Source organism: Buteo buteo, chromosome 8 (genome assembly GCF_964188355.1).
Source record: "Buteo buteo chromosome 8, bButBut1.hap1.1, whole genome shotgun sequence".
Lineage (NCBI taxonomy): Eukaryota > Metazoa > Chordata > Aves > Accipitriformes > Accipitridae > Buteo > Buteo buteo.
The window spans coordinates 2269254-2282159 of record NC_134178.1 but is presented as its reverse complement, the minus strand read 5'-3'; positions in this window follow the sequence as shown (position 1 = coordinate 2282159).

The window sequence follows — 12906 nt, the reverse complement described above, 5'->3', positions numbered from 1 at the left end:
TTACTTTGGGTTTGGAAACTTGAAAAATTGAGTATACATCCCCATAAGGGCCATTTGGAAGGGGTGGACCAACACCCCCCTGGAGAACTACTCCCTGAGAAGGTCTGTCCTCTTCATGGAAAGAAGCCCCCATGTCTCCAAAGTTGTACATTCCCTCACCAAACACCGTGCTTGTCCTTCGCCCAGAGACAAGCTCTGTGGTTAGTCAAATAGTACTTCAAGGGCATCTGCTTCCTCCTAGTAAAATAATAAATTAGTGACTCTTAAATTGTGATATAAACACTTTCACCTAGAAAATAGTCACTTATGTTCTTCTGACAAATACTAAAAGGAACTCAGATTAAGAGCATTTATTCCATAAATAAAAAGTAAGATTGTATCCAAACATCTGTCACCAAACGAAATGTTTCTGCAGCTCAAATCCATTTGTTAATTGTCTCCTCTCTGCCTGGAATGCAGCTGTTTAAGTAATTTCTGAAGTAGCATCTCTGTCATTGACAGACATCTGTGCAGGATCAGTGATGTGCAGAAAATATTCTATTTATAGAGAGGCAATCATCTCTTTCTCTTCTTCCCTCCTCCCAGCCACAGCTCTTTGCAGTGATATCAGGGGAGTCCCAATCCTGGTATTAATTTCTTTTTAGCTGAAATGCACCCATAAACTTTAGTCAAGAACAAGTAAGATCTTTTTTTTTATGCTGAGAAATATTTTTAGATGCCAGACATGGAGATTTCCTAATGCTAGAAAAGGGCAGGATTTGCTGAAAGAGAAAGAACAGAAAAATAGCATTTTAACAAATAGTATAGTATCTATTATTTATCATAGCACTCTGTGGGTAAAGACCCAAAGTAAAATATGTGACTTTGAGGATGGAAGAAAAAGAGGTGCCAATTATTACAAAAACTTTTTGCATTTTCTTTGTGAAAATGTTTTATTGAAATATAGCCTTTACCTAAAACAATCTTGCTGAAAAGATGCTTTATTTCTTTCCAAATGCTAAGGCTTTTAAAAAAAAAAATATCTGTGTAATGTCTCATAGGTGAAAAGTATTTTGTGAAGAGACCAGTTCTACTTACCTACCTGTGGCTTTCTGTGGAGCTGGGATGCTCCCGTTCCAGCACGAACACACTGCCTCAGAATCTTATCCCACAGCAGTTCTCGTGTTCCAGCCCCAGAATAGCTGGATTTGATTGAGTACTCCTCAGGAAAAAGAATAGGAAAGCTCTTGAGAAACTTTGTAATGAAACATAGGCTAATAATACTATTATTTAAGACTAAAACATTTCAAAGTATACTTTACAGTTTGAGGCACTATTCAAATATTAAAGATCATATATTATTCACTTTTGAAGGAAATGAGTTATTACTCTAAAATGGAACTTACACAGCAGGGCAGACAACTCTGTCATGACAGACTTCTCTATCACCTGCTCTCACCCCCAGGAGAATGAGTTGTGAATTTGGAGGCATTCTAGCTAGTAATTGTTCCGTTTCCAAGAAACCTGTGCTCAACAATAGGGAATGTTTCAGTAAAAAAACCTCCTATGAAATGTTTTTAACACCAAACAAATGACTGCTCAGGTCCAATGTGAAGGGAAGTTACTTGGGTTTCTGCTTGCCATTGTCTTCAGAATACTGGTTTTGCTCAACTTTCTGCATTGCCTGAAATAAGCAAATCCCATACTCTGGCTTTCACCTCTCTGGTCAGAATAGCAAAGGATCTTAGGATGACTTTGTGGAAATCAGGGTAACTCGGTATAGCACATGGGTTCTCGTGGCTTTCCTGGGCCTCAGCAAAGGACATTGCACAAAATTAGCCAATCGTTCCATGATTCAACAATTTAATTTATATCTATGTTGTTATATGCAAATTTTTCATATGTACATTCTATGCTAACAACCACAACTTCCATTAGAAAAATTTCTAAATAATATGAGAAATTTGCAGTGATCAAGATATAACTGCTATTTGTAAACACCTATTCTATCTTACGTCAGTTCCTATCAAGGATAGTGTTAGCAGTATGCATAATGTAGGCTGCTAATTGGAATGAGTATCCTCTGCAATTAGCTGAAGACCTTTCTGCAGCATGGGTGGGGTGATCTGTTGGGTTTTCCTTGCCTAAGAATGATATCACAACATTTGAAAATCCTCTCCATGGCACCAGCTTGCCATTCAAGCTACACTAACAGACAGCACCGCAACCAGCTCTTCTGTCGACTCCCCTCTTGTTATCCACGTCAAATGTTTTTGCGTCTCATGCAAACAGTCAGGCTTGGCTCTACTACTGCTTCTGATCAACAAAACATCCGAACTAGGCTTGCATTGCTAATTCCACCAAGACCCTACATAAATCCACGAAAGAGAGTGCTTCATTTTTGCAGCCCTGACAAGCCATCCAGCAGACGGATCTGTTTTCCCCCAAGCTAAAAAGTTCAAGAGCCCAAAGTGACTTCTTGGATGTCATATAGGCTAAGTACTACACAGTTTAGGCGCAGCTTTGCAAAGTCTAAAGCGAAACCCTGACAAGTGCGCTGTTCACGAGGACTAGTCCTCACGGGAGAGACAAGCGGAGAGCCCGACCAGACACCCACCGATCTGAGAGCCCACCTGGCAGAGCAGAGCACGTCACGTCACAGAGACGGTCCTGACTCCCAAAGCTGCCCCAGCAGAAAGGCTGCCAGGAAAACATCTAGCGGAGAACAGCTGGAGGCTAAACTCTTGGTTAATTTGCTTCCCTACCGCAATCTTTCCCTTTTACTGAAGGCTTTTGCAACCCCTGCGTTTGTCAATGCCAGACAGATAAAACGCAAGGCAGCCAGGATGGAGACAGTGGAAAACCCGCCAAGGGTTGCTCCCTAGATTCAGTCAAGTCCTCGCGTCTTGGAGCACGACAGCTTAAATTTTTAAAAGCAGTTATGTAAAACTGAGACCGCATCCCTGTCGCCTGCAGCAGCGGGTCACTCTGCCCTCTGCCCTGGCCAGGAGGGCTCAACTTTCTGGCAGGGAGCAGAGAACATCATTTAAATGAGCTCCTTGCCTGCCCGTCAAGATCTGCTCCACAGCAGGCTGGGAAAGTGCCACGCCACTTCCGAAGGCAACCCCACCTGCTCATGATGAAGGACAAAAAGTCCAGTTTAATGCATTGTCCGTGTGTGTGGCTCGCTCTGGGCTTCACGTCTTTCCTCCTAAATGATGAGGCCACAGGTGTATTTGAAAGCCAGGAGGTAGAAAAATGAATTTGCTGTCTCCCTTTTTTTAAGTTTGTGTCAATTTTACTTTATTTTGCCAACAATCCCAAGAAGCAGTTCACTAGATGACCTTTCTTAGATGTGTTGTTACATGTCTGGAAATAAATTACTAGACTTATCTGTTGTCTTCTTTTTTTTGTTCCTGTAGCGCTTTGAAATGTGGGGGCTGGAAAGAGATAAGTGATGCAGGTTTGCTGGACTGGCAGAAACATAACAGGGTCACAATTTATGACTCAGCTCATTCATGGTAAATTGTACGCTCTTGAGATGCTCAATGATTTATAGCTGATGTAAATTGTGATACTTACTGTGCCATTAGCAAAGTCATTATCTCTGTCGTGAGAACTTAAGATCAATATATGTCAGCAGAGACAGAAACAGTATTGTGAGCTTGCCGATACAAATGGGTTTGTGGAGAAGCATTCTAGGATGCCATTTGACACAGTCCTTTGAGAATTTTGAGAATAGCAATTTTATTAATGAAAATCCTGAAGTCAGGTAGCTATGTCCTTTCCAATTATTAGGTATGTAATAATGGCCAGAGTGCACTAGCACACTCCCTCAAAAAAGAATTTTGCAAGTTGCAACAAATCCGTTTACTTAAAAAACTAGCCTGTAATGTGATGCTGGCAGCCATTTTCTAGACAATAACTAAGAATATGTTGAGATATTATTTGTGATCATGAATATTAGTTCCCAGAATTAATTAATTTTATTCTGCCATTAAAGAAAATGCATTGTGGAGAAATGCAGTACTGATTAGAGCCTCCTACCAAAGAGGAGGATCAGCACCATACATTCAGGCCACTGAACACAGACTGGGTGTCATACTGGACAGCCACATGTCTGAGCTAAAGCTATGGTGAGCAAGCCACTGACTACAGTCAGCCCACAATAAATAGCTACACAAACTATTTACTCAGGGTCAGCTTAAAAATCATTATACTTCAAGTGACAAGTCTGAAGATGAACTTCACTAAATAAACCATGTTTTAAGGTTGTTCACCTTGCTATTTTCTCAGGAAGGACTATTTGTACAAGAGCCCACCCGAAAGCACCACCTGCCCTTTCTCAAAGGTGTTGGTTGGGTCTAGAGTTGAACTTCCTTCAAAGCTCTGGAGCGTTTGATATGGCATTTTGGTCCAGCCCACTCTGAAAACAGTTATCGACCTTGAAGTGCTGATCTCTCTAACGAAGGGTGCTCAGATTGGTAATTCGTAATTTTATGTGCACGGCATTCACAAGCGTGCAACTATTCAGGATTCTCCAGGGGGCTCTTAACAGCACCACAGTCACTGTGTTTGGCCCCCGCTTCAGTTCCTTCCCCTACCTCTTGCAGGACTGGCTCGCCTCATCAAACAAATCCCAAAGTGCTCTCTTGCATCTACCCTTGCAATTAAAAAGTTCTCAGCATCCCCATACCTGAACTGTCTAATCAAAGCAGTTGGTCTGATGGTGGTCTCTAATCCACCAGCTTCTAGTTCCACGCAGTGTTCCTGTTAGAGGACTAACACTGTCCGAGAATCACGGAGTAATTCAGGTTGGAAGAGGCCTCTGGCAGTCTCCAGTCCACCTCCTACACAAAGCAGGACCAGCTCGAGCAGGTTGCCTGTGTTGCCTCCAGTCAAGGTTTGAGTATTTCCTAGGATTAGGTTCACAGTTTCTTTAGTTTTCCTTTTGCAATTCTGTTATATAAGCCCTTCTTCTCGTCCTTCACATCCCTTGCCAATTTAAACTCCAGCTGCTCTTCTGGTATCTCTATGTTTTCTTATATTACAGTAAATTAGTTGAATTCATCCCATTGGTAGGAAGAAAAACTCGAAGGAAGAACTCACTGGAGCCATTTACACAAGGGAACTAGCCAAATGCATCTAAAGTTTTCAAGACTTGGAAGCAGCATCCACATGGAAATGGATAATTTCCAGATGTCAACCCTCCATGGAAGATTTCAAGTCCTCAAAGAAAACAGCTCATAGAAAATTTATCTTATAAGAGACATCAGAGAGACAGAAAATTCATTGTTCTGTTTTGCTACCGTGCATCTCGAATCCTTTCCCAAACTCTGACTCTTGCTCTATATTTTTTTATCTCACAATGCACATTAATTACTAATTGTATTTTAACATTCTGCCAGCACATTATATCTATTTTCACTTGGAAAACTTTTGTTTTTTCCCCATGGGGCATTAAGATAAGCACTTTATTAATTAAGCTGCCCAGGATTGGATTCAGATGATTGGGAGTGCTACCACTTCCATCAAGTGTGAAACATCATTGCAAGGAAAGATGAAAGACAGCTCTGGGGGAAAAAAAAAAAAGAAAATGAAAAAATCCATAGTTGAGCAGACACTCAGGGGACAAAGCACTGTGTCCTTCAAATCTGTGCTCCCTAATGCCTTCCTAGGAGAATCTTGGTGCAAACAAAATTTTGGAAAACAATAAGGGTTATATTCCCATTCATCTTCACCATGAAAGATGACAGTGTTTCCAACACGTAGATACAGAAAGAGGAGAAGATAAAATATGTTCTTGATCTTTCCTTTAAAGATTCTAGTTCGCTGCTAGGCATTAATCTTCATATTTTGTGTGAACTACACTGTAGCTCATAGAGGGTTCAACACATTCACTGTCTTCACTACTGGAAATTTGTGACATTTTCTCACGAAACACATCAGGTGTGAAAATGGCAGGAAGAGAAAACAGTGACTATCAAAGGAGGTGCTGCCTGGACTCCTGTCTTTTTTTCCAAGTAGCTTTCCAGCCTGAGGTTGCCACTGTAAAGCTAAGAGAAGAGCTCGTATCAGGGGTTCATTTTAGATCTTCCTGTATTCTTGCTGCATATTTTGACCCAAATCCCACCCAGAATCTGCTTTCTTAACCTTCTCTCCTTTTGTCCAGCTTGCAAGAACAGCTTTTAAGTCCTTGCTTTTAACTATTCACGAGCTCTGTCATAGATTCACATCTCTGTTGTGCCACGCTAAAATCATACCGCTTGTGTGTCATCTTGACATGGAGAGCAGGGGTCTTCCAGTTCCTGTACTGCATAATCATAGTTAGTTAATTCCTGCCAGAATCATCTGAAAATTATTTTTTTAAATCGCATATATCAAACCCAACTATTTTCAGGACTTACGTGCCTTCTGAATAGCTGCAGTTGTTGGTGATATCCATCCTCTGCACGAGCAGAACCAAGCAAGTCTTGGGCACTCTTCAGGTGCCCTCTGAACTCCTGGGAAATTTTGGATGAGGAGACATTCTGTGTTTCTGTTCTTTCATTCGGGTTCTCTCCCGAGGATGTTTCACTCGATCACCCCGAGAGAAGGACCTGGACAGAGACCTGTCACCTTCAATTCCACCTGATCTGTCTTTGTATCCTGAGCTGTTGCCCGATATAGGCAACCGGTCCAACAAACCGGTGTGGAAATGCCTTAAAATGAAAGTTTCCCCCAGCAGGCATCACGCCCAGATCAGCCCACGTCTCCCGTGTGAAATGGTCTCTGTTCAGCTAAAACATCCCTCGTCCTGCCAGCTGGTTAGCAGTTAGGTGCTTTGGTGCTCCTGTACCTGGTGCGGGTGCCCCGGCGGCAGAGCGGGGCCGGGCGGAGGATGAACGGGACGCCCGTGGTCCCCAAGCCGGCGTAGGTCTGCCCCTTGCCAAGTTAAACGGTCCTCTTTGGGCTTCCCCGGGCTTTTAGCAATGTAAGCACTTGAATAACATTGCAGGCACCGGTCTTCTGAAAGTGGGGCTCTGAAAAGTTTTGACACTGGGGGAGTGCTAAAAAAAAGCACTGAATTTTCTAAAAATTCCTGGCTCCATGTCGTTTTGGTGGAAATGTTATTCCCTGTAGAAAACAGAAAATCTGATTTTTTTCAGAGGCATAGAATTTCATAAACAAAACGATTGCCCAAAGGATAGGAGAAGGCACAACAGGAATTATGCTTTGATTCATTGATTTCAAGGTCATAAGGGACCATTATGAATAACAAGTCTGAGCATCTGAATAAGGCAGGCCACAGAATTTTCCACATTAATTCCTCCATTAAGGCCATACTTTGTAGTTGAACAAAGGAACAGGTTTTAGACTGGCATCCAATTAAAGCCATTAGCAAATGCCACTTTTCTCTCCAATTCCCCCAAGTAATTTTTTTTTTAATAGGTACACTTAAAGTAATTTGAAATATTTTTAAATGAATGTTCAACTTCCCATCAGAGCTGGACCATTTACACCTCCTGGAAGAGACCATTTGCTGTGAAGAACACAAGCTCCCAGACTTGGGAAGCGGGTAAGAGAGAGATGAGTCCTGCAGAGAAAAAAAAACACAACTCACTTCCAGCTGAACACAGGGCAACCTAGGAGAGCAGAAAATAAATTAAGGAACCATTGTTGTTTGCTCCTGTGGTGCACCACGGGGAGGTCACCCTGCGTTTGCACCGCGGCGAAAGCTCCTGCTTGCGGGTGGTCTGCGGGAGATGCCGCGGGATAACGCATGATTCAGGGCTGGAGGACGGGAGAGGAGGCGAGGCTCAGACACCCAGGTGGGATATGCAGAAGGTGGCTGCTGAGGCAGGGAAAACGCTGCTGGTGCTTTGCTTTTGGCAAAAAAAACCTCACGGCGTCAGGGAGAGGGTGGAGGCAGGAGCAGGATGTTGGACAAATCCATCTAAAAGCATTTAGGAGTGACAAGTGGCAAATTCCCACCTCGCACGCACGCATACGCTTTTCTTTTTTAAGGAATGGTGTAGGGTGGCCACCAGCTGCTCCCAGTGACACGGCGAGGTGGCCTTTCGCAGCAGCGCGGCTCCGCGCTCCTTCCCTTTGCTGTGCCCGCACAGCCCGGCTCAAAGGATGGCACCGGAGAGTTGCTTTGCAGCAGCGACAGTGAGTACACCAGAGCAAGACGAGAACATCAGACCCTGAAATTTAGGGGAAGACTGAAGCAGAGCTGCTAATCCCACTTGAAAGGATGGGCTCATGTCCAATTACGGGGTTTTTCCAATCCACTGGGAAAGCCATTACACTGATGGCAATCGGATCGGTGCAGCCGTGGCAATCTTGAAAGCATTTAGGATATCTTTGATTAAATGATATAGTGGGCAAAGACTGAAATTGCTTTTGTAGCAAAACCCCAGCATGGATAGTTTTTTAATTAAAATGAGCTAATATTTGTAAAATCGCATGGAAGGGGGACAATAAAACTGAGGGATACGAGAGAGGGAGAACACCCCTTTGTTTTCTCTGCTGGCTGATTATCACCACACTGTTTTAAAAATCCCTTTGCTTCCCTGTGTAATCAGGTTGATTAAAATCCTCTAAAGAAATAAAACAGCTGCACAGACTTCCAAAATCACACTCTTCTCTACTGTGTGTGCATTGTATTCTTTTCAACAGCTTTGTTTTCAAATTATTCTTCTCCCTTCATTGCCTCTGAAAGCCTATTACTGGATTTATTAAAACAAAGCCGAATAAGCACGCTGCATACAGACACAATGATTGCCTCAACACATGTTGTTCTTGCAAGGAGTACTGTGCTAGCAGGTCTGAACTGCTGGCTGTTGTGAACTGACTGCAGAACAAAGGAAAACCCAGCTGAAATAATGAAAGTGTTCACTAAAGGAAGGCTCCATATTTTGCCCTTCTGTCACATGCCAAAGAGCTGAAATAATAATTATGAAGCTGGAGACAGACCATGACGTTTTACTTCAGCCCGGGCTAGGAGGAGAAATGTTCCTCTATCGTCTCCAAGATGACCTGACACCGTTCCACCGTCTCAGGCTGGGACCGGGTGATGCTGCTCCCTGCAAGCTGTGCCTTCCACTGGGTTAGCCCGGCTGGGCCGGCTTGGGAAGCGGCCACGCTGCTCCCTTCCCGCTCCTGCTTCTCCTTGTTTGGCTGAGATGCAGGAGGGAGAGGGGATGGGGAGAAGCCGGCAGGCAGGCTGGAGGCAGAGCACACGTGCATTGCACATACCCACGCTGCACGTGTGCACGTTACGTATAGACGCACGTTGCACGTGTGCACGTTACGTATAGACGCACGTTGCACATCCCTTCCCCGTTGCCGCTGCTGATGGTGACAACGGGCCAGCCAGGGGACTGGCACCTGGCCGGGAAATTTTTGGGGAGGGGGGAGGAACGCATGAAGCCTGGCAGCTGGTTCGGTGGCACACCTGTGCTTGCACCAGTCCTTGCACCAGTCCTTGCACTGGTGCTCGTGTGAACCAAGGTGTGCCCGACTGCTAAGACAGATCTCTCCGGGCCGAGCCCCTTCCTCCTCCCCATTTCACTTGGGTTTTTTTGCACAGGCAGGATTCCCTAAGGAGGCAGGAGGTTTAACCGAACGGGCTTAAACCTGACTCTGTGAGGAGGTGCGTTGCACCCGCTGCTGAAGGGGGAACTGGTGCTGGTGGCTCCTGTCTGGGCAGCACCAGGATCCCCATTTTCTTACCGAGCCTCCTTCTGCACTGCTCTCCCACTGGTGGGGGATTTGTGGTTTTTTCCCTCGCTGTCGTGGTTTAACCCCAGCCAGCAACCAAGCACCAGGCAGCTGCTCACTCAGCACCCCTCCCACCTAGTGGGATGGGGGAGAGAATCAGAAGGAAAAAGGTAAAACTCATGAGCTAAGAACAGTTCAATAGAACAGAAAGGAAGAAAATAATAATGACAATAATAACAATAATATAATGACAATAATAACAATAATAAAATGTCAATAACAATAATAAAAGGATTGGAATATACAAGTGATGCACAATGCAATTGCTCACCACCCACCGACCGATGCCCAGTCAGTTCCTGAGCAGCGATCCTCTCTGGCCAACTCCCCCCACTTTATATACTGGGCATGACGTCACATGGTATGGAATACCCCTTTGGCCAGTTGGGGTCAGCTGCCCTGGCTGTGTCCCCTCCCAACTTCTTGTGCCCCTCCAGCCTTCTTGCTGGCTGGGCAGGAGAAGCTGAAAAATCCTTGACTTGGTCTAAACACAACTTGGCAACAACTGAAAACATCAGTGTGTTATCAACATTCTTCTCATACTGAACCCAAAACATAACACTATAGCAGCTACTAGGAAGAAAATTAACGCTCTGCCAGCCAAACCCAGGACACTTACCCAGCCCATCCAGCCTTTTGCACCATCTCAAAACGAAGGGAAAGCCACACTTGCAGGCAGCGGTGGTTCTGCAGATGCCCACGGCTGGAGCACGCATAAGCAAGACGCCGGTGCTTTTATTACCGGCCTCAGTCAGTAGGATACCTCGAGTTTTCCCACCCTTTTGATATTCCCAAGAAATCTACTTGAATTTCTTGGTCAGGACAATAGTTGTCTTTGTTTTGCTAGGCGGTATCATTTAAATGTCTTGGGTGTAGCGCAAGGGGCACAGGGCAAGCACTTGCCCCCTTCTTGCCGAGCAACTTTTCTTGCCGGCGATGGACCACCCACCTCCTCCCCGGCCACGGGCACCGCCGGCTTTCCCCATCACTCCAGTAACACAAAACTTTTCTGTCTCATCATGGAGACAAAACCGCCTCAGTGGCACCAGTAAGCCTACGCTTAGTTTGGTAGGACATCCTGCATTTACTTTAATGGTTGCTAGAGCCTCATCTGGGAAAGTCAAGTTGAAAAAACTACTTTGTGATTCTGAAACACCGATAAAGTAACTCTTAGAGTGTTTAAGAAAGATGAAAATACAATACCTGCTTGATAAGAGCAAACAGAGTCAGTCCTATGCAAATGACAGAGGAGAGGGCAGCTTTTGAAAACCCCAAAGGCTAGAAATTTTTTTCTGGCTGGAAAAAAATATGTGTCCCAAATAGTTTTAAATCAGTACAGTCTATTTGCGGTTATCCAGACAGAGTAAAATGCTGGCCCCACAGATGTTAATCACCCAAGGAAGTCAGCGAGGTCAGAGTTTTATCCTGAGACTCTATTTTTTTTTAATTAATTCATGTTTCTGACGTTTTTATATACACTTACATAGCACAGACTTACAGACTTCCTGTGCCGTGCCCCATATATATATATTATCTTTTATAGCACTGCTTGTACTAACACTTTTTAAAATCTTTAATGATTTACAACACTAAAGAGTTTCTAGTTTCTCTTTATCATCCTATTCAGAGGTCACTCTGCATGTTGCTCTCCTCTCTCCAGTGCAAACGGCTGAAGCCCCATTCCAGCAGAACGAAATGAAAGTATAAGCATTAAGTGTCTGGTTAAGAGCAGCCCTATTCCACAAATATGCGGGTGTTTTTAAGATGCAGTGACGCTATATTGTTTTGCAGTATGGACCTATGAAGGCACCATTTTTTTTCCTTTAAAAAGCCATGATGTGGAGATTGGTTGATTCATATGACTGTTCTGCGTGCTTGGGGGAAAAGAACAAAAAGAAGTGCATCCAACCAGAAGTCAGTGGCAGAATTGCAGGCACAGCCTTCCTGGGGGCCCTGGACACCCTAGAAAAGGCAGATAGCCCCTCCGGCCCCGACGGGGTGAGCTCTGATCGGTGCTGGGACCCCCCAAAGGACTGAGCTGTAACACCCACACATTCCCCAGTGAGTTACAAAGGCAGACGCGTCTCCTGCGCTCAGGTTTTTCTCCCAGCAGAAATGATCTGCCAAGTTTGTGAACCATTCCCCTGGCCCAGTCTGGCAACTGCATCTTCTACAACAGCATTTTTTTTTAATTGTGTATCATGGCATATATTCATGTTTCCCTAATTGTTGTATTAGAGAAGATAATTTTTTTTTCCTGGTTTTACCCAAATACTTTCCTGGTGTTGAAGTAAGAGGATGTGACCATATTTTTTCAGATTCATGTACTGAAGTCTCTGCTACTCACATTTCAGAAGGAAAGTATGTCATTGATATAAAATGACCAACACTGTCGTTGCTCACTGCACCGCTGGTACGTTAAATAAACTCTGTGGTAGAAAATGTTTTGAAATCCCTCTTGAAGCCTTTCCCCACGCTTTGTTAAACAGGTCACTTTTTCACCACTTGGAACAGTAGTTATGGATGTGAGAAGATTTTTAGAGACATTTTAAAAAATCTGCATCTAAGTTCACGCCCACATTTAATGTATTCATCTGTATATGTGTCTAACCTTGTACGTAAAGCTGTTTCAGCTGTGGTGCTTAGGGATGATTAAAATGATATCATTGTATCTCTTTCTTTGATCACAAATTAGTGCAACGCATTATCTTGATTCTCAGTAACTTCCAACTTTGATGTTATATTTAATAAAACATAATGCTGTGTTGGAGAATCCCTCAGGAATCTTTAATTTCTTTTCTTTTTTTAATATATATTACATTTTAAATGGGATTAAATTGTCTGATTAGCGAAGCAGGCTCTTGCTGTAGCAGATAAACCCTGAATTCCTCCGGGCGATCTCTAGCCATTGTTAAAGAATCTTTCCAAGATGCCAGCAAGCTCAGCAAACCCCGTGAGAGTTAAGCAAAAACATTTTCCTCGTGCCGAGGCTGGTTTCACGCTCCAACCCCAAACTTTGCTTTGTTCCTTCATCTTCCTCCACGCAAAACCTTTGCTTTTGCCCACACAAAGCGACGGGCTTTGGGAGGCCGTGTCACCGCAGAGCATCATTCCGAAGATGCGGCAAGGCCATCTTCGGCCGTCGTCCCCACCGGGTAC